General features: G+C 49.7%; 1 long non-coding RNA gene across 1 annotated transcript; it reads right to left on the reverse strand.

Moving 5' to 3' along the window:
- Positions 1-21,329: 21,329 nt before the first annotated feature.
- On the reverse strand, positions 21,330-22,287 carry LOC137468018 (uncharacterized). Its single transcript, XR_010995698.1, has 2 exons — positions 21,853-22,287; positions 21,330-21,569 (listed from the first exon to the last, which is right to left on the reverse strand). It is a non-coding gene; the product is annotated as an uncharacterized lncRNA (long non-coding RNA).
- Between the last annotated feature and the right edge of the window lie 5,699 nt (positions 22,288-27,986).

Below are 27,986 nucleotides of genomic sequence, written 5' to 3' on the forward strand. Positions count from 1 at the left end.
TGTGTGCCCGTGTTCAGCGGTGCTGCTCCATCACTCTGTGCCCAGCCACGGGGAAAAGCCTCAGCCCTGCAGGGCCAGGAGCTGCCGGGCTCTGCCTGAGCAGCTCAGCCAGAGGGAAGGGAGCTGCTCCCCACGGGAACCAGGAGCAAAGGGCTGGAGCACCTCGCTCTGGGGCAGAGCCCAACTTCTGTGAGGGAGTAACAGAGTTATTCACGTGCACTGGTGTGTCAGCACTGCAGGTGCTGTGCCTGCAAACACATTCGGGATGTGCAAAAGAATTCTGCAACTCTTGGCTGGATCAGGATGTCAGCAGTGCTGAACTCCAGCTTAGTCCAAAGCAAACACTTGACACCTCTTCTCATATCTGCTAGATTTTTTACCGCAGGGTATCCAGAGAAAAGTAAACAGAGGAGTAAATATTTTCATTGTTTATCAGAAATGTATCTTATTTTGCTGTAAATCTTATTTTTGCTGAAAAATCTTATTTTTGCTGAAAAATCTTACCTATTTTACATGATGTGTTATCTACTTAAAAAGAAATAGAAAAAAATTTTAAAAATGAGAAAAATATGAAAGAGAAAACAAAAAGAAACAAATGTGTAATGAAATCTTCTGTAACTTTGGATTTAAGAGGTAACTGATCTTTTTAAAAGGAGAACTCATTTACTTTGTGCCTGTTCTGATGGCCTGGATCCATCTTACTGACTGACCCCAGCATTCTTTTTTTAAAGACATTGGGTTTTGTTTCCAATATTAAGATTTATTTTTTTTTAATTGGTGTTGAAGCAATAGGAGGATGAGAGATGGATTGTGCACGACTGTGTCTTGAGAACAAAAACATTGCAGTTTGAAACTTGGACCTAAAGTAATTAAAATGAAACTTAGAAATCCCAGTGCATTGTGTGACAGCAGCTTTTCCTATAGGATGTGCAGCATCACAAAGACTTCATCAGTGGGGTTGGGAGTGCTTGGAGCTTTGTCCTGTGCCACTCTGGGATGCCATGAACCAGGACTTCACCTGCCACCAGCCCAGGTCACCCTCTGCCACCGCAGCTCCTTGGACCTTGTGTCCCCAAAGCAGACACAAAGTGTTTCTGCTGCTCCCCCTTTGCACAAACCCACAGAGAGCTGGGATTTTTCCAAGTCTCGTCTCTCCATTGGGCCATATTCCCAAAGAACCAGCAGCACATCCTGATGAATACGGCAAGTTACGTGGATGGTTGTCAGCTCCACTTCCTGCCTAGAAATCCTGAAACTGCTTCTAAATGCTGCTGCTTCAGCTCCTGGACACCTTCTCACACAGAGCTGGGAAAAAAAATCCCCTGGCCACCAGCTAAAAGGTGAGTTATGCCAAAGTTAGAGTACTGTGGGAAATCTCTGTCCCTCCCTGTCCTTTTAATGTATCTGTACATGGGGGTGTGCCTGGATGTGTCTTGTGCACAAAGGAAGGAGCGTGCAAGCAACGGGACTGACACTTTCAGTGTCCATGCTATTCCATACCCATGGGTACAGAGACATTATGGAAACCCTGGCACAGACAGGGCCTTCTGTCCATGGGTAGAGACATCCTAGAGCCCCTGGCACACACAGAGCCTTCTGTCCACGGGTACAGAGACATCCAAGAGCCCCTGGCACACACAGAGCCTTCTGTCCATGGGTACAGAGACATCCAAGAGCCCCTGGCACACACAGGCCTGGCAGCACAGGCTGCTTTCCCCACAGGCTGCAGGAGATGAGAACACAACAATTGCCAACACTGACTGAAAGCCACAGCTCCGGGTGCTCCCCGTGAACCCCAGCTCTGGGACCACTGTCTGCCCCAAGCTTCAGGGGCTGCAGTGGGAGCCCGGCTGGGCTCTGCCCTGGGGCCATCCTGCAAGGACAGCTGCAAACAGGGAGCATTCCCTTGCCACAAAGAGCCAAGCCATGGCTGCAGGGCAGCTGCTCCAGCCCGGAGTGCACTGCTGAGTGCTGTGCTCTGGGGCTGGGGCTCCCCGCACAGGGGACTGGACTGGTGTGCCACAGGAGACAGAGAAGCTGCAGCTTCAGCATAACTGAGGTGGATGCGTGGGCTGGGAAGAGTGGGGAGGCTCAAGGGGATTCACAGAGCTCATCCTGCTGCAAGGACGAGGAAAAGGGAGTGGGAACTCAGCAGTGAGGACAGCTGAGGGCTGGAAAGCAGCTCTGAATGACACTAAAATCCCACTGGACCTCTGAGACATTGCTGCTCCTCAACCAGTGATAGGATGAGTCCCTAAGCCTGGGGCTCGGCCTTCCTCATGGTGAGGGGCACCAAGGAAGGCAACAGTGTGATGGAGACTGCCATGGGCTGGGAACTCACTGGGGGACAAGAGGGAGCAGTTGGGAAGTAAAAGGCAGGTGGGGGAGAGAACAGTTCAGAGAAGGGCTGAGCTACAGCTTGAGCAAGCTGCAAAATGTCATTTGGGGTCATCCCAGATTGATTTCATTTCAGAAGCTATTGAACAAGTTTAATTTTTGGGTGGTGTCATGTTTGCCCTTGGAGGTGTACACTCTGCAAACTTGAGCTGTGTTGCTGAAATGCTCAAGCAGGTCTGTGCTGCAGGTCACCCCATTTCTTCTTTGGCTGATTGCGGCCCGGTGCTGAGCTCCAGCAGAGCCCTGGCACAGCCCAGAGCAGCCTCAGCACCTGCAGAGCCCGGCTGCAAGGAGAGAAACCAGAAAGCGCCCGTCAGCTGAAGGCTCCTGTCCCCTTGTCCCAGCCGCCCGCAGTGCCCAGGCCATGCTGGCCGTGCCCAGAGCTGTGCCCAGAGCTGCCCATCCCTGCTGCCTTTGGGAGCAGAGCAGGAGGGCAGGACATGTGCCCAGCCTGCAGCCAGCCACGGCACATCCAGCCCTCAGCAGCTGCCCAGAGCAGGATGCTCCTGTGCTCGCTGCCATCTCCCCAAAGCTCTGATCCCACCATGCCAAGCAGACCGGACCCACCTCACGCCATCCCCCGCTGGAAGAAAAGCTGGTCCCAAACGATGTCCTCAGCCTTCTCCAAGGGCACGGCCCATCCACGCCACAGCTGCTCCCAAGCATTTCCCCATCCAAACTGGACCCCACCTGGAACGCTTCCTCTAGAAAAACACACAACAAATTATTGAAAATAGATTACAGACAAAAAGGGGAACAAGAAAAAAGGTCAAAAATCTTATCTCTGTCAGGGGATTAAGGAAGGCCCAACCCCTGCATGCCCGGGAAAAACCCACCCACAGGTGAGGGAAGCCCAGGCTGTCTCCCTTCCCCCCTGCACTGCCCCCCAAAATAACGGTGATCCCAAAGCACACAGGGGCAGTGGAGCAGCCCAAGCCCTTCCTTGCCTGCAAAGCAAAGCAGCCCCTGCACAGGTTCTGGAGTCCCCCCTCTGCTCCCACCATGGGGGTGTCTTTGTGTCGGGCTGGCTGCCCCAGCCCCAGCCCGGGGCACGGTGGGTGCTGGGGCTGTTGGCAGGGCCAGGAGCCCACTCCCATTTCATCAGCACCCCAGCCCATCCCCCCAGCCTTGCCAAAAGCAGCCTGGCAGCCGACTGAAGGATCAGCTGCATCCTCCCCAGCAAAGGGGGAACCTTTGGTTCCCGGCCAGGCTGTGCAATGCCCAAATCTGGGAGCATCCCCCTGCGTGTGGACTCACCTGCAAATTCCCTGTGGAGCCTGGCTTTGGAGAAGGCGCCAGAATCAAAGTCCATCATCTTCAGCTGCCGGTGACCAGGTGGAGGAAGAGGTTGTCATTTTTGATGTCGTCCTCACTGTCCCCAGCAGCAGCAGCCCCACCTGGTACAGCTTCTCCAGGGCCGCCTCCTCCTTCCCTGAGGTGAGCCCAGGCTGTCAAGGTTCTGCCCAGGGCCCCAGCTGTCAGGGAACCAGGACAAGCAAAACCAGCTCAGATGGTGGCCACCAGTGCTGGGCAGAGCAGCTCAGCTCCAGCACAAGGGCTGCGTGTTCCCATCTGATGACCCCTGGGCAGTGACACAGGCAGGACAAAACCAGTCTGGTTGGCTTTGCCACTGATTGCCAGGACAAGTGTGGAGCTGTTACCTGCCAGGCCCCTGGATCCAACTGTGCACGTTGATCTCTCCCATCTTCTAGGGCAGAAGACCACCCTGCACCCATGGATCACGGAAAAGCTCTTCTAAGGACGGCCTGTCCAAGGGCTGCATGGACAAACACCTCTTAATGAGATCCTGGCACTCTGGGGAAACAAACCAGAAATCACCAGTCAGTTGGAGAAGTTGCCCCCCTGTTCCCATGCCCAGGCCATGCTGGGTGTGCCCAGAGCTGGGCCTAAACTTCCCCATGGATTCTGTGTTTGGAGGAGAGCAGGAGAGCAGGACATGTGCCACCTCCTCAGCAGCTGCCAGAGAGGGATGCTCATGAGCTGCTGCTGTCTCCCAGCACTGGTATTGCCCCCATGGCCAGAGATGAGGACCCACCATGAGAGAGCCGTCGTGGGAACAAGATCCGCCCCCAGATGATCTCCTGGCCCCTCCTGAACGGGTGCTTCCCCATGACCAGGTGGTACAGCAGGAGGCCCAGGGACCAGATCGTCGCTGCCTCGCCGTGGTAGCGTTGGTGCTGGATCCACTCTGGTGGGCTGTAGGACAGGGTTCCTGTGGAACACAGACAGAGTTCATCAGGGGGACGCTGCTGCTCCCAGAGCCTGGCCCCAGCACCCCATGGCATGTGGGGGCTGCCCCAGTGGCACACAGGGTGACTGCTGCCCTCTCACCAGCACCTGGGACTTGTGTACAGACTTGGGGCTGGAAAAGAAGCCACTGGTGTTGGAAGAGGGCAGCAGAAATCCTGGGAAGGCCCAACCATGACACACAAAAGCAAAACTCATCCAGTGGTGGAGAAAGCCCGCTCTACTCCCCGCCTGCACGGCCCCCCAAAAATGTTAACCAGTCAATGCAAACAATGGGAGCAGAGCAGTCCAAGCCCTTCTCGCCTGCACACCAAACCATCCAGGGCACAGGGTCAGACCCCCCTCTCTGCTACCCCCACTGGGGTTTTTGTCAGGCTGGCTGCCCCAGCTCCAGCCTTAGCCCAGGCCACAGTGGGTGCTGAAGGCTGTCGGCAGGGCTGGAGCTGGCCCCCCTCACACCCCCACCCAAATCAGCTTGGCTCCAGCATTAATCCCATCCTGGCTGCAATAGGGGGAGCCCTGGGGCTGCACCCCGGCTGGGCCATGAGATGCCCAGGAGCATCCCCCGGCAGAGCTCACCTGCAAACTGGGTGTAGGCTGTGTCTTGGAGGAAGGCGCCACAGCCAAAGTCAATCAGTTTCAGCTGCCCGGTGGCCAGGTCGAGCAGGATGTTCTCAGGCTTGATGTCCCTGTGCAGGACCCCGCAGCTGGTGCAGTGCCGCACGGCCTCCAGCACCTGGCGGAACAGCCCCCGCGCCTCCTCCTCCGGCAGGAACCTCCGCTCCGCCAGGAAACCCGACAGCTCCTGGCACCGCTCCGGACGCTCCAGCACCAGCACGACGCTGTCAGGGAGCTCAAGCCACTCCAGGAGCTGAATGACACCAGTGCAGCCAGAGGACACCTTGTCCAGCAGCACGACCTCCAGGGGTGCGCTGGTGCCGTCGGGCTGCGGGAGGAGCGCGATGCCGTCAGTGGGGCTGAGGCCGTGCCAGGGCTGGGGAACCCCTCAGCCAGCCCGGGATGCTCTGCATGCCCCGCTCAGCCCATGCCCGCTCTCCCTGCAGGGCTCCCGGCGGCTCCCACCCTGCCGGGCCCCGGCTCCTCGCCACCCGGCACGGCCCGGCTTCTGCCGCTGGCCCCGCTCACTCACCAGCTCGCCCCAGTGCCGGACGCGGTTCCGTGGCACCCTTTTGATGGCCACCTGCAAGCAAGGGAGAGCAGTGGGTTGAGCGCGCCGCCCGCCCCGCCGGGCCCCATCCTCCTCCTCCTCCGCCCCCTCCACCTCCTCCTCCTCCTCCTGCTAATCCTCCTCCTCCTCCGCCCCCTTCTCCTGCGCCCGCCGCCGGCCCCGCCGCTCACCGGGGCGCCGTCCGAGACCCGCGTGGCCGCGAAGACGCTGCCGAAGCCGCCGCTGCCCAGCAGCGAACCCAGCCGGTACCGCTCCTGCAGGGCCTCCTCCTGCGCCTTCCCTGCGGGCGGGACGGGGCTGTCAGCGCTCGGCCCGGGGCCAGGAGCGGCCCCCGAGCGCCCCCCGAGCGCCCCGGGCCGGCCCTCCCCAGGCGTTCTGTCCCTGGAACGGGACAGCGGCGGCTCGGGGCCGACGGCCGCGCTGCCGAGCGGCGGAGCTCGGGCCGGGGAAGCCGCAGCGGGGGCGGCGGGAGCGGCCGCGCCGCGTGTGTCCTCCGCGGGGCCCGGGAGGAGCCGGGGCCGGGGCCGGGACTGGAGCCCACGTCGGGGCCGGGGCCGGGCTCGGGCCAGGCGGAGCCAGAGGGCGGCGGTGCCGCCCGAGCTCCAGGCACTGATGCCCGCCCAGCAGCGCCACCGCCAGCACGCCCAGAGCCGGGCGGAGGCGAGACCCCGGCGGGACGGCCGGGGACGGGGACGGGGATGAGGACGGGGCAGCCCCGCCGGGGGCGGGGGGCGGGCTGGGGACATGGCCCGGCAGGGGGAGAGGGAGACTGGGAGAGGAGGGGACAACGGGAAAGGGAGAGCGGGAGAGGGTGCGGGACAGCAGGAGAGGGAGAGGAGATGCGAGAGGGACTCAATAGAGTATGTGCTTTAGCTGCCACTGCTGCTGCCGCTGCTGCCGCTGCTGCCGCTGCCGCCGCTGCCGCTGCCGCTGCAACTGAAGCTCCGGGGCCGTTTGTCCCCGTGTCCGTTTTTCCGTTGCCCGCTCGCCCCCGCGCCCAGCCCCCCGCTCCCCGGGGGCAGCCCCTGAGCCTGTCCAAACACGGGAACTTTGCCCTGTTCAGCCCAGACCCAGAGTCTGGACTCCTACACAGGGGAACAGGAATCCCCTCGGTCGCTGCCATGCATTGTCCCCGCTGAGGATCAAACCCTATCGGGGCACATTCCCTGAGTGCAGAATTTGTACCTGACCCAAGCACTGCACTTACCTCTCCAGCAATGATTAAAAAATAAAAATCTAAAGTCTGTGAGACTCTCCGATAAAAACAGAATGTTACAAATGTTGAGTAGAGGCAACTGCACGTTGTAGTTGGCATCTTAATATAATAAAATTTTTTTTTATTTTTTCTATTTTACAAATCCTGAAAGCATGTTTCCTTAACTGCCAGTACTATTTAGTTTATTGTCAGCTGTGTAGAAGTCAAATCATAACTTTCAAAATAATTCAGGCTAATGCAGTTTAGTAATGGTTAAAAAAATGTGTACTTCATACGGCAGCTGGGCTTTGATCAAATCTGTTTGCTGTATATCCAATGGCATATTTTACTAAAATTCCTTTCATCAACGTATGGCCTCATTATTTGATGCACTGTCAGTGAACTCTGTGCAGCACAGTCTGCAGGATTTCATATATAAACTACACTATAGGGAAAGACATGCCGGAAGGATTTTAATTTCCACTTTCAACAAATTGATTTAAAAAATCATTACTATATTCTTGAAGTCTACTGGAGACGGGTTTTTTTAATGCATTGTCCACCTAATTTTGGATCAACATTTTGTGCAGCTAAAATGTAAAGTGATACACATATGAACGTGTACACTGCACAGCAGTGATCATCTGTTGGCCCAATAACCCAGTTATTTTATTGTTAGACTGAACACATTTGCTTTCTTCCTGGTTTTTTTAAACACTTGATTTCATTTAAATTTGGAGTATATGTGACAGAGAATCAGCAGAGTCTCTATAAAAAATCCCACTTGTGAGCTTACACAAGTCATTGACTCAATGGGGACCTGCTCCTCTTGATGGGTTTCCCTCAGGTACTCATCATCACAGCATCTGAGCACTTTAAAAGCTTTAATGTCTCCATTCTCTACCCTCTATCCTTGTTAGAGGTAGCTGGATTTCTTTTAATGCTGCCATCGGAGATGACATCCCTTGGATAACATCACACTAGCCGTCAGGACCAGTACCCACATCCCCCTAGTCACACAGCCAACCTTCTCCACAGGGACAACAGACTTGGAACTCCTGCAGGGAGATCCATGACTCACATGCCACTTTTTACAGTGTTTTATTTGTGATTTAAGTGCTTGTGCAAACTGCAGAAAATTACAAGCAATCACAGTTTCATTTTCTATAAAGAACTTCACAGAGCTGTGTAAGGAAAAACACACTGCCAGTATGGGTTCAGACAGCAGGTCATCAAACCTTTAACAGCCCTGTGTCCTCTGATCATCAGTTTTACCATTTTCAAGGGTTACAACATGCTGCTATCTATTCGGAGCTTCAAAAACCTTTCTGTTTGTGACACAGCAGGAATCACTTTATATTTGGTGCAATAGTTGTTTTGCTATTTTTAAGCTGCTTTATGAGGGGTGCTATCATGACAGTTCCTGGAATCTGAAACAGCCATACTGAAAAAGAAACCAAGAATTCATGCATCACCTCCTCCATTCAACACAGAAATACTTCCACTTTAGTTTAAAATCACAATAACTTTCCTGTGTCTTGTGAGGACACAGTGTGCAAGGATGAATCAGTATTTCACTGAAAAAAAGGAAAAATTTAGATGGTTAACCAGTTAGTTTCCATAACCAGAAGTCCAACATTAAAAAGGCAGGATGTAAAACACTTCTCATTTCCTTTTCCCCTAAGTCATTTGTCCCCTAAGATGATGAGGCAATCTCAATCTTGAGGGACTTCTGAGGTTTCATTCCTCAGGGAATGAAAGGATTGTCAACACTGGAACAGGAGCTCAGAGAAATTGTGGATTCTCCATCTTTGCAGACATTTGAAGCTTGACTGGACATAGCTCTAAGCAATCTAATCCAAAGCTGAAGTTATCCATCCTTCGAAATACAAATAAAATCATATGACTTCCTCATGTCTCCTTCAATCCTAATTTTTCTACTATTTCCTTTAGCAGTTAATGGACAAATTAATAACTGAACTGAATCACACACTGAAGGTCTTGCTCAACATCCAACACCCTTCCACTTAAACTTGGATGTCTGACAGCCATCAAATGACTTTTTCTACTCTCTAGTGACCTTATCTTCCCAAGGACTCTTCTGATAAGGGCAATGTCTACCTGAGCTGCTTACGAATTAACTACTTCACTATTAAAATCTGACTGAAAACAGGATCACTTTTCTTTTATAACACTGTCCAAAAGCTGAAGCAATTCAAGAACTGATCCATAGGCAGATAATCAACCCCTGTACCAAGAACAGCAATGTGTGCATAGGACAAGTGGAGTACACACAGCATAGGTACAGGCACTGCATTAGCTGTATCACTTAATTCAGTATCTCACAGCTTCCACGTACAGTTCACCCACATGGTCCTGGTTTGCCCATCCCGTGAAAACTAAGCCCACAGCTGAGTGTCACAGTTATTAACATGGTATGTGAAATAAGGCTTTTGCCTGCACGGAGACAAGAGGGGGATTTATTCCAAGATTTCCCCACTGGAGTCTGAAGAAGTTGGGTGAAAAATGCCACTGAATGAATTATTGACACCCAAACCACGCCAATGACTTCTGCTCGCCCAGCACACAAGACCATCTGTGTGTTCCCTCCTGACCTCTCTTTTCTATCCAGATCAGCAGCTCTTTCCTGCCAGTCTATTATGTCCCAGTGACACCAGGAAGTGGAAGCCATTGTAGTTACCACATTAAATATTTCTCAACATTGCAGGGAAAAAAAACTACTAGAAAGGAATTGGGCTGCATGCTGGCTTAGCTAGAAAAAGAAATGTGGTGGAGAAGATTAAGCTGTGTTTCTATAGCCACAGCTGAGCAGGTGGCAAAGACCCATCACTGGTGCTTGTTCCATAGAGGATTCCACTCCCTGGCAAAACAGTTACTCCTCAAAGAAACCAGGGCTTGAAGATATCCAGGACTCTGCCTGTCAGATGAGCCTTGTGTAAGTTTATGAAGTCTTGGGGTCACTATGATTAACTACCTTCCTTAAGCTGTTCCCCACCAGGCTTTAGTGCTTTTAAACCACTGACCCCTTGAATTAAAGAGGGAGATTTCTCTTTTCACAGCTGTGACTCAACACAGGAAGGAATTCAGAGACATCTGAAAACAAAGCCAGGCAGAATTAAAAACAAAATCCTTTAATGACAGATTTAGCAAGTGATGGGCACAGCTGGAGCTTACAAATACAACTAAGCAAATGAGCATGCATTATACAACAACCTTACATAGACAGATCCTGTGAAGGGCAATTTCCTCACAAGGAATTGCAAAAACCTAACTGCTATGAATAAATCATCAGAAAAACTAGATATTGGCTGTTCAAAAGGAATCTGAGTCTTCAGATCCTTTACCAAACTAAATGGTAACCACCCCTACAATATGTGACAACCAATTAAGAAACTAAAGCCTTCACTTTTAGTTATTGTCTATTTAAATCACAATACAAAATCAAAATTCCTGTGCCTAGAGAAGAATAAAACACTATTAAGGTAGTTTTCAAAACTTATATAATACCTTTCGTACATTCAACTTAAAATATAACAGTAACTAGTACATACATCATGGAGTCATTGTAAAGAAAATGTGTGCCTACTATTTCTGCTGGGGAAACTGATGCTAAATGTACTCACTAGATATTCTAGGAGGAATTGAAGTGAAAAAAAGAAGTGGAATTAGATAGTAACAGCTAATTATCAGTGTCACTATCTTAAACATGACATGCTTCTTTCTACCCAGTCAAATGGGCTACATGACACAGCAGACTACTTTTAAGGAGCAAGCACAAGTTTGCTGATGAACTTTATAAAGTGCAACAAATATCTTGAAGATAATCAAGCATGAGGAGTTGACCACCTCCACACAGTACTGCAAAGCAAAACAACAATGACTACTGAAAATTCTATTTCCCTTATCTGCCTAGCTGGGGTGACTTGCATTAATGACACGGGGAATAATGTACTTGCACTCAGACCCTGGACTGACTGATGTCAAATGAAGTTCAACCATTCATATTAATGGGGATCAGCATTTGTCCGAGGGAATGGAAGCCTCTCGGACCTCAGGGTCATGAATTGACAAGCTATCGAACATTTTCTCTGTAGTGCTGACCATCCTCCATCCCCACTGAGCTCAGCTGTCTGGACTCTTAGTCCCGCTCCAGCTGCTTTGTGCTCCTCCTGAGGCACAGAAAGAGCTCATTACAGATTTTTTCTGTGTAATGTGCAATGAGGGCTGAGGTCTCACAACTCCCTTTCTAGGAAATGCAGAATAGTCACATTTCTCCGGACCCCAAGATAAACAGAGACATACATGCAAACTGTGAGTTTTGTTATTCTGGAGATCTGTAATTGACTAAGCCAGATAGTGACAGAAGTGCCATTAATGCCAAAAAAAAAAAAAAACAAACCAAAAAAAAACCCAAACCCAAACCACTGAAAATATCTCCTCAAAAGAACAAAGATGACTAATAACTTGTACCAAGAAAATGACTGTTGAATTGCTATTGTCTCACACCACTAATACACTGGCAGGATGCAAAAAGCCGTTTTCCTTACAGATAGATTTTCTGGAAAAATACCTTCTCGCAGAACTTATTCTTGAATGGTCTCAGGATATCTATAAACTCATGGGTTGTAGTCATGCTAATGATCAGCAAGCAGTAACTTCAGACAGCTGATAAAAGTCTGTAGCTGATATTACCCAGTAAAACATGCAAAAGAAACCACTGCAGCAGAGTTTTGGTCTTCTTAATATCAAGTAGAGCAATTCTGGGAGTAAGGACAGTTATAATTTTCACCATCATCATTAATCCTAATAAAATTAAGAAGGGCAATAGTAACAATGATAACCGTAACTTTTTTCCTAAACTTTTTTGGCAACAAAAAGTCTGCCAGATGCAAATTTAAATTTTATGGATGATAAGAAAGTCAGCTGTTTCTAGTGACTTTTACAAGTTATAACCCAGCTCTGGTAGTCAGGACATGCAGAGTGAGTGAATTCAAAAAGCCCACTCAAGCCCTGGCATCTCTGTTTCTTTAGAGGCACCTCAACCACACTCTTGTTTTTCAGAGGAGTTTGTGCAGACATTAAAAACCATAAAGCAATAAAAAGAAAAGAATTCAGCATGCAAGGCCAACCCCAATGAAGGATGAGACAAATGAAAAAAACAGGATTAAAGTAAGTGCATAAAAAATTTCAGTATCATGAGTCACTAAACTGACCCATGAACTATAACTTGACCATGTCTCCTTTAATTGTTCCACATAAGGATCTGCTTTCTGAAAAAGAAGAATATCTTTAGCAGACATAGTGCTACAGCCGTTTTTTCCTTTATCAATAGTATATGCGTACTGTAGTGCAAGTTACGGAACTTAAGTTCTACCACAGAAAGAAGCATGTAGGATGAAGGAGACAGACAGCTAGACCAGAAAATGCCTTCTATATGTGAAGGCATATATATGTACCTGGTGAACTACCAGTAGAAGTCACCACAAAACAATGACGATCTATTCCTGACGGTAATATAAGGTGAAATATAAAAGCTAAAAAGGCAAGACTGCAAACTTAGGCAGTCAGTAACTGAGAAAGTATTCACATTTGATATTCTTTCAGCATTAAAGTGGTCTCTCATTTTTCTTTCCTTAGCAATATGGATCACAAAAGATATTACTAATTTTCTACATTTAAGCAGTTCTGGGTTTTCTCCACCTTCAACATTAATTTCCTGTTCCAGAAAAATCCTCTCACACAACAACTTGTTACTTAAATAAGAATACAAAAATGTTTGTAATGGCAAAACTGAAGGCTCATCCAGTCTAGTGGTCTCTTTTCAACAGCAAGAAGAAAAAATATAGAACATTTATATACGATATTTCCCTACCCTTAGTGCCCCCCCTCCTCTCCATCTATTTTCAGCTCAGGAGATTTCCTGAGCCTATTGTGGCCTGTCTATTTTGCAACCCCCAAGTAGATATCACTTTCAAGTACTTGTCCAGCATCCCTCTGAGCCCTTGTAAAATTCTTGCATCTGCAACACCATCTGGCAAACAAGTTTATATGTCTGCTACCCAGGGTGTGAAGAACCACTTCCAATACCAATAGTGCAATGTGATAATGTATTAATTTCCCCTCATACACCACCACCTTCATAACATTAGCCAGAAAGTAGCTCCCATTGGGCAATAAAAAAAGGAAAATTCGGATTTAGTTTGATGCTCATCCAACTGTTTCAACATTAGCTGCATTACACATGCTACCTCATTATTTATTTTGTATAATTGTCTCACGGAGTGAGTGGGAAATTAAGTGAAAATTGGTCAAGAGAAAGTTAAGAAGGTGATAGTAGTCATCAGTTCTAATGAGTGTTTGCTGCCAAAGAGAAATATCTTGCTATGGTCACTGCACAAGACGAGATATTTCACAACTAAATCTTTGGTGAGAATCCAGGATCAGCTTTGAACAAACTAAGTTCAATTCAACAGAGTAAGCATTTGCCAAGGCTGGCAAACATGGGGCAAAATCAGAGCTGAGATCAGTGAAAGACAAACCCTTCAGTTTCACAGCCATCAGTGGCTCAGGATTGGTAGCAGAAGGGTTCCCACACATGAATTGGTGAGTACCTGCAGGCAGGTAGGATGGAAAAGGCATCCCAGCACCCAGCAGCTGGGGAGATCTGTCACATCTCTCCTTGACAAGGCCCTTTGCCTCTCTCACGCTGCAGTAAAATTCACTTTTAGTTTACTGAAATGACCAGGATTTCTCATATTCACAACTTTTACTCTAATAAAGGCAGCATGGAGGTGAAGCGTTTTACTTTTGCACCAGTTGATAATGTATCTTCAAAATCTGCTTTCAAAATTACTGAATAATTTAAGAAATGTGCTTTAAGATTTATGTTATAAACTGACTATGAGGAAGTAAGAGTTATAAGCTCTCTTAATCTTCAGGTTTCAAGGTGTGAGTGATGTAAGAAACATCATCTTGCAATACAGAACAGTAAAATTGTGAAGATTTATGCCTTCCGTTGAAACATCTGGTCTTACCCGCCCTTGGTGCCAGAATGGCAGACTGGATGAGCTGCTTGTTTATTCCAGACAGGCATTTCCCTGACTCCTGGACTTTATGTTAAGGCATGATGAACATCTTACTCCCACTGGAGAATTTTTGCTCTCATGAAGTCAATAGGTCAGAACTTTTGAAATTTACAGCTCGTGAAAGGGATTCCTCCTTTGAGTTTGTTAGATTCTAGTGCATCAGTAGACAAATATAAATACTTAAAACAATTGTACTTTATGTACTCCATACTTGTGCTTCATACAGGCATAGGCATTAATTTAAAGGCCTGTCAGAATACAGCTTCATTAGCAACAGAGTGAATCATGAGGGGTAGGAAATATCCAAAAGGATTGCATCTCACAGAACTACAACAGTAAGCCCTATCAAAAAGTTCCTTTTGTTTTACAACCACAATAAACTTTTCAATTCAGTATTATAAACTGTAATTATCCTGGAGGATCAAACTAGTTGTATTTACTTACTTAGAATTCAGAATAATTTCATTCTTTTTACTACATCTATCAAAAGTCAAATTTTGAGTTAGCAGTGGATCGCGATAATGTAAAGGCATTTCTGTTACTGCCTAATGAGTTTCAGAATTGTTTCAAAAAATACACACATTCAAAAGTTCCATGACTTCATCAAAAACTCACATTGAAGCAATGATGAAAAGCATTCAATTTTCCAAAAAAAAGTCTCCACTAGGTTTTAAAACAGAAAAGTTATACTGCCTTTTTCAATTACAGCTACTTGTAAGATTTTCCAGAGGTAGCTACAGTTTGGCTTTGACCCTACTATTGCAAAGTGCCAGAAATACCAAATTATAGCAGGGAAAATGTTGTGTCTGCACACATGTATGTGCTTGTCTACAGTCTGCATGAGCAACTGAAAAACATCCAACATACACACATAGCAAATCGCGTAATTAAAACTTACTGTTATGCAGAAGAAAATGATCATTTAAGTAGAAAATAATGGAAGGACAGCAGAGATTTCTCAGTACTAAACCATAATGCTTCATTTAATGAGTAATCCCTGGAGCATATGGATGTTTACCTCGCTCTGGGCAAGCTCAAGTGCATAGACAGACAATTACAATGCTTCAGCTGATGTATGATACCTTGTTAGGCTGCTGTAATGCAGTGACATTCTTTCATGGCCTTACAGAGTGCATTTCTGTATTTGCTTCCATGCCAATACAACCTTTGTCTTTGCAAGATTAAATGGCTGCATGTTCAAAGTTAGAATGCCTGAATCTGAATACACAAAGCCCTGGAAACTTATAAACTGGAAACTCTGTCTGCAATCTCTCTGACTTTGGCAGGTACATTGTCTGCATCCACTCTGCCTTCAGAAAAATAAAATATTAGAAATTTTTTTTAAAAGGACAAGATTTTGCAATAGGAAAATCACAATACAATTTGGTTGCATTGCATCTTACATGAATAATTGCTGGACAGCAGACTTATTTACATGATCCATTGAATACAATTTTTAAAAAATTAATATGTAGATACAGGCTGGAGATTAAGAGTAAATGCTGGCCAATGGCTTCAGAAAGACTCCAGGTTTTGCCTTGGGAGAATGGCAAAAGGAGAAAATATATTGCTAAAGCCTCTCTTCCCACCTCTTTTATACTGCTGCCTCTTGTCAGAATGTAGGGTGCAAAGTTCTGAGACTGGTATTTGGCAAAAGCACAGCTTAAATTAGTTAAAAAAAAAAAAAAGAGGGAAAAGAAAATCTAATGAAACTGCTTTGGTCAATCACACAGAGCTATTGAACACCTCTTTAATGTTGTTAGTCTTCACTTCTCCATGAATTTTGTGAAAGCTGAAGGCAGTACTTCAAACTATTAATCTTCTATGCTTTTAGACTCTATATACAAATCTTATTTTTCTAGTCCATATTACCGGACAAGGAAAGTTAAAATACAGAGATTATAAACTCTACTGCTTGGTCATATGGGGAACTCTAGAACCTCAGAAATGCCCACACTTCTGTATTTCTTTCTATGTATTTGATCCAAAATTCTGGCTATCAATGTGAAAGGAATTTTAAAGTTCTTCTATTAATAACAATCTAAAGATAGAAAAGATTCACGATTCACAAAAAAGTAACCCACGCACACTCAGATACACACACAGTATAGATGGCTGTGCTTTGTTCCACAAGAAACTCTTGTGATTCACAGCACCTGAGTATGAGTTTCCAGGTTTCCATGAACTTACTTCTTAAATATTAAAAACATAATGCATTTAAGAAATTTCTTCCTTTTTTTTCTTTTTCTTTTTTTTTTTTTTTTTAATGAAGCCAAATGTAGCAATCAATGGTCATCTATGTTCTGGTTGGTATATTTCACACAAGAGACCCTTGATAATAAACCATGGCTGAAATATCAAAATTCCTTCAAATACTTACCTCTGTTAATGGTAACTACAGCTGCACTCAAAATCTGCTGCCCTTGATATCACTTACATTCCCACAGGAATATAAATCTCCATGTTTCAAAAAAGGTATTCATCTCAGGGCTCTGGAGAAACACACAGCTTTTTTGTTTGATGCTGCCTGATAGTATTATTGGGTTAACATGATGAAATAGACTCTTTTTTTTCCATGAAGCTTATCTAGTCTCACATTATTAATCTGAAAACAGGCCAAAAGAAAAAACAGGAAGAGAGATACAACAAATTCAGAGCTCAAATATGGTCATTTGGGCCACTGCAGATCTTCAATAGAAGCAATTTAGTCCAAGACATGGGAATACAGAAAAAGAAACACTATGAAGAGAGACTACTGAAGGCTGTTTCCTATCTGTTAGAAATCAAAGAGGATCAGAGCAAAAATGAAATTGTCTTGTAGCTGAGGTAATAATGTACCTAATGATCTTGAAATGAAATGTTTAAAAAGCTATATTTCTACCTTTCATTTTAAAAGATGTGCATTTTAATCCCATGAGTAATCCAACAATGATAATTGCAAAACTGTAACATATAATTAAATTCAAACCCAAGATCTATTCCACCCTTGAATCGAAATTATTCCTTTCATCATAGTAAAGGCCTGTTGTTTTTAAAACCTAGTGTCTATATTTATTTCATTTAATTCATAAGCCCCTAGTTATTACTGTAATTTTACTCATACGCCGGTTATCTAATGTGTAATGCTATAGCTGTTTGAAGTGTATTTTCCAAAACCAGAACAGAACTAAGACCCAGAGACACATCACTACCTCTTGCAGAAATGTCACTCATGCTATGAATAAAGCATAAGCTTAGAAAAACATCATTACCCACCAAACAAATAGCATTTACTCAACCAAACCCATGTGTCTGGAGCTGCGCTCCCGAGCTAATTGGAGGCAGATTCTTGTGCCATGCCACAGGACGCAACAGCTGAGAAACCTCTCGAGCTGGTCATGGAGAGCTCAGCACGCTGTGCAAGGGGAATTGCCAAACTCTGGGACAGGAGGCAGGGCCAGAAATCCCAGAAAGCAGGGTGTGGATATTCTCAGTTCAGTCAGAGAGAAAAAGAGAAGGTTTTCTAACCAGGCGAGAGCCTGGGAGACAGTTGGGAAAGAATGTAAATAATTCTCTAATCTATCTTGTTGTTCACATTGTTTATAGATGGGTTCTGCCACCGTGTGTCATTCACTGCACACCAGTGGTGTGAGATGTTTTTACTCTAAGACCAATGAAATCAGTCCGCACGATGTTCTCTATAAATGGAGCGGTGCATTTGAAATAGATCGGAGTTCCTTCTCTTTGCCTTTGATTTGGAGTCATTTTCGTTCCCGTCCTGCTCTACAGTGACAAGTGAGCAGATGCAAAGATAACCTTTGGTTGGAAGGTTCATCCAGAGGCCACCTTTGGCTCAGGGCCTCACTCAGGGCTGTTGTCCAGGCCTTGGCACTTCAGGGACGTGGTTTAGTGCTGGGCTCGACACTGCTGGGTGACCGGCTGGACTGGATGAGCTCAGAGGTCTTTTCCAACAGAAAGGATTCTGTGATTCCATGATTCCATCTGCTGCATTCAGCCAGGTCCATGTTAGCAGCATTCATTTGCTCACAAAGTCTCCTCAGGCCCAGCTCTTGAGGCCTGAGGCTTCAGCTCCTTCAGCTCCTGGTGCTCAGCTGCTCGTGCTGAACGAGACACTCGGAGAGAAGAGCACAGTCCATCCAATTCCTTCTGGGACACGGAGAGGGGAGGCTGTGGAAACAGGAGCAGTGTTTGGTGTGGCCTCCTCTCTGCCCTGCACGCCTTTCAGTGCTTTGAAGCAGCCAAGAGCTTTCTCCAAGAGTGCAATGGAGCAGCTGTTCCTGCTGCCGGGTCTGGCTCTCTCCAGTCTCTGACCTTGCCTGCTTTTGTCCCTCTTGCTGTGCCCTCTGCTCCCGAGGGCTCGGTGGCTGCTGCCCAGGACTGTGGGACTGGCACAGATCCCGTGGTGGAGACCCTCCTTTCTGTGCCCTTGGAGCTGCCTGGGCACAGCAGCCTTTTCCATCTGGAAGCTCCCCATGGACAGGGAGTCCCCAGCCCCGCTCCTTGCACAAGCTCCAGGAGCCCAGGGCTGCCATCTCAAGTCCCTGCTGGCCCTGGGGGCTCCCAGGTGGGCACAAGTGGGGCAGCACAGCCAGCAGGGAGCCTGTGAGTCTCTTCCAGCCCTGTCTGCTCTGAGTTTGGGCCTTGGAGCCTCAGGTGGCCAAAGGCAGCTGCTGCTGGTCCCTGTGTGTGCCCGTGTTCAGCGGTGCTGCTCCATCAGTCTGTGCCCAGCCACGGGGAAAAGCCTCAGCCCTGCAGGGCCAGGAGCTGCCGGGCTCTGCCTGAGCAGCTCAGCCAGAGGGAAGGGAGCTGCTCCCCACGGGAACCAGGAGCAAAGGGCTGGAGCACCTCGCTCTGGGGCAGAGCCCAACTTCTGTGAGGGAGTAACAGAGTTATTCACGTGCACTGGTGTGTCAGCACTGCAGGTGCTGTGCCTGCAAACACATTCGGGATGTGCAAAAGAATTCTGCAACTCTTGGCTGGATCAGGATGTCAGCAGTGCTGAACTCCAGCTTAGTCCAAAGCAAACACTTGACACCTCTTCTCATATCTGCTAGATTTTTTACCGCAGGGTATCCAGAGAAAATTAAACAGAGGAGTAAATATTTTCATTGTTTATCAGAAATGTATCTTATTTTGCTGTAAATCTTATTTTTGCTGAAAAATCTTATTTTTGCTGAAAAATCTTACCTATTTTACATGATGTGTTATCTACTTAAAAAGAAATAGAAAAAAATTTTAAAAATGAGAAAAATATGAAAGAGAAAACAAAAAGAAACAAATGTGTAATGAAATCTTCTGTAACTTTGGATTTAAGAGGTAACTGATCTTTTTAAAAGGAGAACTCATTTACTTTGTGCCTGTTCTGATGGCCTGGATCCATCTTACTGACTGACCCCAGCATTCTTTTTTTAAAGACATTGGGTTTTGTTTCCAATATTAAGATTTTTTTTTTTTAATTGGTGTTGAAGCAATAGGAGGATGAGAGATGGATTGTGCACGACTGTGTCTTGAGAACAAAAACATTGCAGTTTGAAACTTGGACCTAAAGTAATTAAAATGAAACTTAGAAATCCCAGTGCATTGTGTGACAGCAGCTTTTCCTATAGGATGTGCAGCATCACAAAGACTTCATCAGTGGGGTTGGGAGTGCTTGGAGCTTTGTCCTGTGCCACTCTGGGATGCCATGAACCAGGACTTCACCTGCCACCAGCCCAGGTCACCCTCTGCCACCGCAGCTCCTTGGACCTTGTGTCCCCAAAGCAGACACAAAGTGTTTCTGCTGCTCCCCCGTTGCACAAACCCACAGAGAGCTGGGATTTTTCCAAGTCTCGTCTCTCCATTGGGCCATATTCCCAAAGAACCAGCAGCACATCCTGATGAATACGGCAAGTTACGTGGATGGTTGTCAGCTCCACTTCCTGCCTAGAAATCCTGAAACTGCTTCTAAATGCTGCTGCTTCAGCTCCTGGACACCTTCTCACACAGAGCTGGGAAAAAAAATCCCCTGGCCACCAGCTAAAAGGTGAGTTATGCCAAAGTTGGAGTACTGTGGGAAATCTCTGTCCCTCCCTGTCCTTTTAATGTATCTGTACATGGGGGTGTGCCTGGATGTGTCTTGTGCACAAAGGAAGGAGCGTGCAAGCAACGGGACTGACACTTTCAGTGTCCATGCTATTCCATACCCATAGGTACAGAGACATTATGGAAACCCTGGCACAGACAGGGCCTTCTGTCCATGGGTAGAGACATCCTAGAGCCCCTGGCACACACAGAGCCTTCTGTCCATGGATACAGAGACATCCAAGAGCCCCTGGCACACACAGAGCCTTCTGTCCATGGGTACAGAGACATCCAAGAGCCCCTGGCACACACAGAGCCTTCTGTCCATGGCTACAGAGACATCCAAGAGCCCCTGGCACACACAGGCCTGGCAGCACAGGCTGCTTTCCCCACATGCTGCAGGAGATGAGAACACAACATTTGCCAACACTGACTGAAAGCCACAGCTCCGGGTGCTCCCCGTGAACCCCAGCTCTGGGACCACTGTCTGCCCCATGCTTCAGGGGCTGCAGTGGGAGCCCGGCTGGGCTCTGCCCTGGGGCCATCCTGCAGGGACAGCTGCAAACAGGGAGCATTCCCTTGCCACAAAGAGCCAAGCCATGGCTGCAGGGCAGCTGCTCCAGCCCGGAGTGCACTGCTGAGTGCTGTGCTCTGGGGCTGGGGCTCCCCGCACAGGGGACTGGACTGGTGTGCCACAGGAGACAGAGAAGCTGCAGCTTCAGCATAACTGAGGTGGGTGCGTGGGCTGGGAAGAGTGGGGAGGCTCAAGGGGATTCACAGAGCTCATCCTGCTGCAAGGACGAGGAAAAGGGAGTGGGAACTCAGCAGTGAGGACAGCTGAGGGCTGGAAAGCAGCTCTGAATGACACTAAAATCCCACTGGACCTCTGAGACATTGCTGCTCCTCAGCAAGTGACAGGATGAGTCCCTAAGCCTGGGGCTCGGCCTTCCTCATGGTGAGGGGCACCAAGGAAGGCAACAGTGTGATGGAGACTGCCATGGGCTGGGAACTCCCTGGGGGACAAGAGGGAGCAGTTGGGAAGTAAAAGGCAGGTGGGGGAGAGAACAGTTCAGAGAAGGGCTGAGCTACAGCTTGAGCAAGCTGCAAAATGTCATTTGGGGTCATCCCAGATTGATTTCATTTCAGAAGCTATTGAACAAGTTTAATTTTTGGGTGGTGTCATGTTTGCCCTTGGAGGTGTACACTCTGCAAACTTGAGCTGTGTTGCTGAAATGCTCAAGCAGGTCTGTGCTGCAGGTCACCCCATTTCTTCTTTGGCTGATTGCGGCCCGGTGCTGAGCTCCAGCAGAGCCCTGGCAGAGCCCAGAGCAGCCTCAGCACCCGCAGAGCCCGGCTGCAAGGAGAGAAACCAGAAAGCGCCCGTCAGCTGAAGGCTCCTGTCCCCTTGTCCCAGCCGCCCGCAGTGCCCAGGCCATGCTGGCCGTGCCCAGAGCTGTGCCCAGAGCTGCCCATCCCTGCTGCCTGTGGGAGCAGAGCAGGAGGGCAGGACATGTGCCCAGCCTGCAGCCGGCCACGGCACATCCAGCCTTCAGCAGCTGCCCAGAGCAGGATGCTCCTGTGCTCGCTGCCATCTCCCCAAAGCTCTGATCCCACCATGCCAAGCAGACCGGACCCACCTCACGCCATCCTCCGCTGGAAGAAAAGCTGGTCCCAAACGATGTCCTCAGCCTTCTCCAAGGGCACGGCCCATCCACGCCACAGCTGCTCCCAAGCATTTCCCCATCCAAACTGGACCCCACCTGGAACGCTTCCTCTAGAAAAACACACAACAAATTATTGAAAATAGATTACAGACAAAAAGGGGAAAAAGAAAAAAGGTCAAAAATCTTATCTCTGTCAGGGGATTAAGGAAGGCCCAACCCCTGCATGCCCGGGAAAAACCCACCCACAGGTGAGGGAAGCCCAGGCTTGCTCCCTTCCCCCTGCACTGCCCTCCAAAATAACGGTGATCCCAAAGCAAACAGGGGCAGTGGAGCAGCCCAAGCCCTTCCTTGCCTGCAAAGCAAAGCAGCCCCTGCACAGGTTCTGGAGTCCCACCTCTGCTCCCACCATGGGGGTTTCTTTGTGTCGGGCTGGCTGCCCCAGCCCCAGCCCCAGCCCGGGGCACGGTGGGTGCTGGGGCTGTTGGCAGGGCCAGGAGCCCACTCCCATTTCATCAGCACCCCAGCCCATCCCCCCAGCCTTCCCAACAGCAGCCTGGCAGCCGACTGAAGGATCAGCTGCATCCTCCCCAGCAAAGGGGGAACCTTTGGTTCCCGGCCAGGCTGTGCAATGCCCAAATCTGGGAGCATCCCCCTGCATGTGGACTCACCTGCAAATTCCCTGTGGAGCCTGGCTTTGGAGAAGGCGCCAGAATCAAAGTCCATCATCTTCAGCTGCCAGTGACCAGGTGGAGGAAGAGGTTGTCATTTTTGATGTCGTCCTCACTGTCCCCAGCAGCAGCAGCCCCACCTGGTACAGCTTCTCCAGGGCCGCCTCCTCCTTCCCTGAGGTGAGCCCAGGCTGTCAAGGTTCTGCCCAGGGCCCCAGCTGTCAGGGAACCAGGACAAGCAAAACCAGCTCAGATGGTGGCCACCAGTGCTGGGCAGAGCAGCTCAGCTCCAGCACAAGGGCTGCGTGTTCCCATCTGATGACCCCTGGGCAGTGACACAGGCAGGACAAAACCAGTCTGGTTGGCTTTGCCACTGATTGCCAGGACAAGTGTGGAGCTGTTACCTGCCAGGCCCCTGGATCCAACTGTGCACGTGGATCTCTCCCATCTTCTAGGGCAGAAGACCACCCTGCACCCATGGATCACGGAAAAGCTCTTCTAAGGATGGCCTGTCCAAGGGCTGCATGGACAAACACCTCTTAATGAGATCCTGGCACTCTGGGGAAACAAACCAGAAATCACCAGTCAGTTGGAGAAGTTGCCCCCCTGTTCCCATGCCCAGGCCATGCTGGGTGTGCCCAGAGCTGGGCCTAAACTTCCCCATGGATTCTGTGTTTGGAGGAGAGCAGGAGAGCAGGACATGTGCCACCTCCTCAGCAGCTGCCAGAGAGGGATGCTCATGAGCTGCTGCTGTCTCCCAGCACTGGTATTGCCCCCATGGCCAGAGATGAGGACCCACCATGAGAGAGCCGTCGTGGGAACAAGATCCGCCCCCAGATGATCTCCTGGCCCCTCCTGAACGGGTGCTTCCCCATGACCAGGTGGTACAGCAGGAGGCCCAGGGACCAGATCGTCGCTGCCTCGCCGTGGTAGCGTTGGTGCTGGATCCACTCTGGTGGGCTGTAGGACAGGGTTCCTGTGGAACACAGACAGAGTTCATCAGGGGGACGCTGCTGCTCCCAGAGCCTGGCCCCAGCACCCCATGGCCTGTGGGGGCTGCCCCAGTGGCACACAGGGTGACTGCTGCCCTCTCACCAGCACCTGGGACTTGTGTACAGACTTGGGGCTGGAAAAGAAGCCACTGGTGTTGGAAGAGGGCAGCAGAAATCCTGGGAAGGCCCAACCATGACACACAAAAGCAAAACTCATCCAGTGGTGGAGAAAGCCCGCTCTACTCCCCGCCTGCACGGCCCCCCAAAAATGTTAACCAGTCAATGCAAACAATGGGAGCAGAGCAGTCCAAGCCCTTCTCGCCTGCACACCAAACCATCCAGGGCACAGGGTCAGACGCCCCTCTCTGCTACCCCCACTGGGGTTTTTGTCAGGCTGGCTGCCCCAGCTCCAGCCTTAGCCCAGGCCACAGTGGGTGCTGAAGGCTGTCGGCAGGGCTGGAGCTGGCCCCCCTCCCACCCCCACCCAAATCAGCTTGGCTCCAGCATTAATCCCATCCTGGCTGCAATAGGGGGAGCCCTGGGGCTGCACCCCGGCTGGGCCATGAGATGCCCAGGAGCATCCCCCGGCAGAGCTCACCTGCAAACTGGGTGTAGGCTGTGTCTTGGAGGAAGGCGCCACAGCCAAAGTCAATCAGTTTCAGCTGCCCGGTGGCCAGGTCGAGCAGGATGTTCTCAGGCTTGATGTCCCTGTGCAGGACCCCGCAGCTGGTGCAGTGCCGCACGGCCTCCAGCACCTGGCGGAACAGCCCCCGCGCCTCCTCCTCCGGCAGGAACCTCCGCTCCGCCAGGAAACCCGACAGCTCCTGGCACCGCTCCGGACGCTCCAGCACCAGCACGACGCTGTCAGGGAGCTCAAGCCACTCCAGGAGCTGAATGACACCAGTGCAGCCAGAGGACACCTTGTCCAGCAGCACGACCTCCAGGGGTGCGCTGGTGCCGTCGGGCTGCGGGAGGAGCGCGATGCCGTCAGTGGGGCTGAGGCCGTGCCAGGGCTGGGGAACCCCTCAGCCAGCCCGGGATGCTCTGCATGCCCCGCTCAGCCCATGCGCGCTCTCCCTGCAGGGCTCCCGGCGGCTCCCACCCTGCCGGGCCCCGGCTCCTCGCCACCCGGCACGGCCCGGCTTCTGCTGCTGGCCCCGCTCACTCACCAGCTCGCCCCAGTGCCGGACGCGGTTCCGTGGCACCCTTTTGATGGCCACCTGCGAGCAAGGGAGAGCAGTGGGTTGAGCGCACCACCCGCCCCGTCGAGCCCCATCCTCCTCCTCCTCCGCCCCCTCCACCTCCTCCTCCTTCCCCCTCCTCCTCCTCCTCCTCCTCCTCCTCCTCCGCCCCCTTCTCCTGCGCCCGCCGCCGGCCCCGCCGCTCACCGGGGCGCCGTCCGAGACCCGCGTGGCTGCGAAGACGCTGCCGAAGCCGCCGCTGCCCAGCAGCGAACCCAGCCGGTACCGCTCCTGCAGGGCCTCCTCCTGCGCCTTCCCTGCGGGCGGGACGGGGCTGTCAGCGCTCGGCCCGGGGCCAGGAGCGGCCCCCGAGCGCCCCCCGAGCGCCCCGGGCTGGCCCTCCCCAGGCGTTCTGTCCCTGGAACGGGACAGCGGCGGCTCGGGGCCGACGGCCGCGCTGCCGAGCGGCGGAGCTCGGGCCGGGGAAGCCGCAGCGGGGGCGGCGGGAGCGGCCGCGCCGCGTGTGTCCTCCGCGGGGCCCGGGAGGAGCCGGGGCCGGGGCCGGGACTGGAGCCCACGTCGGGGCCGGGGCCGGGCTCGGGCCAGGCGGAGCCAGAGGGCGGCGGTGCCGCCCGAGCTCCAGGCACTGATGCCCGCCCAGCAGCGCCACCGCCAGCACGACCAGAGCCGGGCGGAGGCGAGACCCCGGCGGGACGGCCGGGGACGGGGACGGGGATGAGGACGGGGCAGCCCCGCCGGGGGCCGGGGGCGGGCTGGGGACATGGCCCGGCAGGGGGAGAGGGAGACTGGGAGAGGAGGGGACAACGGGAAAGGGAGAGCGGGAGAGGGTGCGGGACAGCAGGAGAGGGAGAGGAGATGCGAGAGGGACTCAATAGAGTATGTGCTTTAGCTGCCACTGCTGCTGCCGCTGCTGCCGCTGCTGCCGCTGCCGCCGCTGCCGCTGCCGCTGCAACTGAAGCTCCGGGGCCGTTTGTCCCCGTGTCCGTTTTTCCGTTGCCCGCTCGCTCCCGCGCCCAGCCCCCCGCTCCCCGGGGGCAGCCCCTGAGCCTGTCCAAACACGGGAACTTTGCCCTGGTCAGCCCAGACCCAGAGTCTGGACTCCTACACAGGGGAACAGGAATCCCCTCGGTCGCTGCCATGCATTGTCCCCGCTGAGGATCAAACCCTATCGGGGCACATTCCCTGAGTGCAGAATTTGTACCTGACCCAAGCACTGCACTTACCTCTCCAGCAATGATTAAAAAATAAAAATCTAAAGTCTGTGAGACTCTCCGATAAAAACAGAATGTTACAAATGTTGAGTAGAGGCAACTGCACGTTGTAGTTGGCATCTTAATATAATAAAATTTTTTTTTATTTTTTCTATTTTACAAATCCTGAAAGCATGTTTCCTTAACTGCCAGTACTATTTAGTTTATTGTCAGCTGTGTAGAAGTCAAATCATAACTTTCAAAATAATTCAGGCTAATGCAGTTTAGTAATGGTTAAAAAAATGTGTACTTCATACGGCAGCTGGGCTTTGATCAAATCTGTTTGCTGTATATCCAATGGCATATTTTACTAAAATTCCTTTCATCCTTTCATCAACGTATGGCCTCATTATTTGATGCACTGTCAGTGAACTCTGTGCAGCACAGTCTGCAGGATTTCATATATAAACTACACTATAGGGAAAGACATGCCGGAAGGATTTTAATTTCCACTTTCAACAAATTGATTTTAAAAATCATTACTATATTCTTGAAGTCTACTGGAGACGAGTTTTTTTAATGCATTGTCCACCTAATTTTGGATCAACATTTTGTGCAGCTAAAATGTAAAGTGATACACATATGAACGTGTACACTGCACAGCAGTGATCATCTGTTGGCCCAATAACCCAGTTATTTTATTGTTAGACTGAACACATTTGCTTTCTTCCTGGTTTTTTTAAACACTTGATTTCATTTAAATTTGGAGTATATGTGACAGAGAATCAGCAGAGTCTCTATAAAAAATCCCACTTGTGAGCTTACACAAGTCATTGACTCAATGGGGACCTGCTCCTCTTGATGGGTTTCCCTCAGGTACTCATCATCACAGCATCTGAGCACTTTAAAAGCTTTAATGTCTCCATTCTCTACCCTCTATCCCTGTTAGAGCTAGCTGGATTTCTTTTAATGCTGCCATCGGAGATGACATCCCTTGGATAACATCACACTAGCCGTCAGGACCAGTACCCACATCCCCCTAGTCACACAGCCAACCTTCTCCACAGGGACAACAGACTTGGAACTCCTGCAGGGAGATCCATGACTCACATGCCACTTTTTACAGTGTTTTATTTGTGATTTAAGTGCTTGTGCAAACTGCAGAAAATTACAAGCAATCACAGTTTCATTTTCTATAAAGAACTTCACAGAGCTGTGTAAGGAAAAACACACTGCCAGTATGGGTTCAGACAGCAGGTCATCAAACCTTTAACAGCCCTGTGTCCTCTGATCATCAATTTTACCATTTTCAAGGGTTACAACATGCTGCTATCTATTCAGAGCTTCAAAAACCTTTCTGTTTGTGACACAGCAGGAATCACTTTATATTTGGTGCAATAGTTGTTTTGCTATTTTTAAGCTGCTTTATGAGGGGTGCTATCATGACAGTTCCTGGAATCTGAAACAGCCCTACTGAAAAAGAAACCAAGAATTCATGCATCACCTCCTCCATTCAACACAGAAATACTTCCACTTTAGTTTAAAATCACAATAACTTTCCTGTGTCTTGTGAGGACACAGTGTGCAAGGATGAATCAGTATTTCACTGAAAAAAAGGAAAAATTTAGATGGTTAACCAGTTAGTTTCCATAACCAGAAGTCCAATATTAAAAAGGCAGGATGTAAAACACTTCTCATTTCCTTTTCCCCTAAGTCATTTGTCCCCTAAGATGATGAGGCAATCTCAATCTTGAGGGACTTCTGAGGTTTCATTCCTCAGGGAATGAAAGGATTGTCAACACTGGAACAGGAGCTCAGAGAAATTGTGGATTCTCCATCTTTGCAGACATTTGAAGCTTGACTGGACATAGCTCTAAGCAATCTAATCCAAAGCTGAAGTTATCCATCCTTCGAAATACAAATAAAATCATATGACTTCCTCATGTCTCCTTCAATCCTAATTTTTCTACTATTTCCTTTAGCAGTTAATGGACAAATTAATAACTGAACTGAATCACACACTGAAGGTCTTGCTCAACATCCAACACCCTTCCA

Source organism: Anomalospiza imberbis, unplaced genomic scaffold (assembly GCF_031753505.1).
Source record: "Anomalospiza imberbis isolate Cuckoo-Finch-1a 21T00152 unplaced genomic scaffold, ASM3175350v1 scaffold_97, whole genome shotgun sequence".
In the NCBI taxonomy this organism is placed as follows: Eukaryota; Metazoa; Chordata; class Aves; order Passeriformes; family Viduidae; genus Anomalospiza; species Anomalospiza imberbis.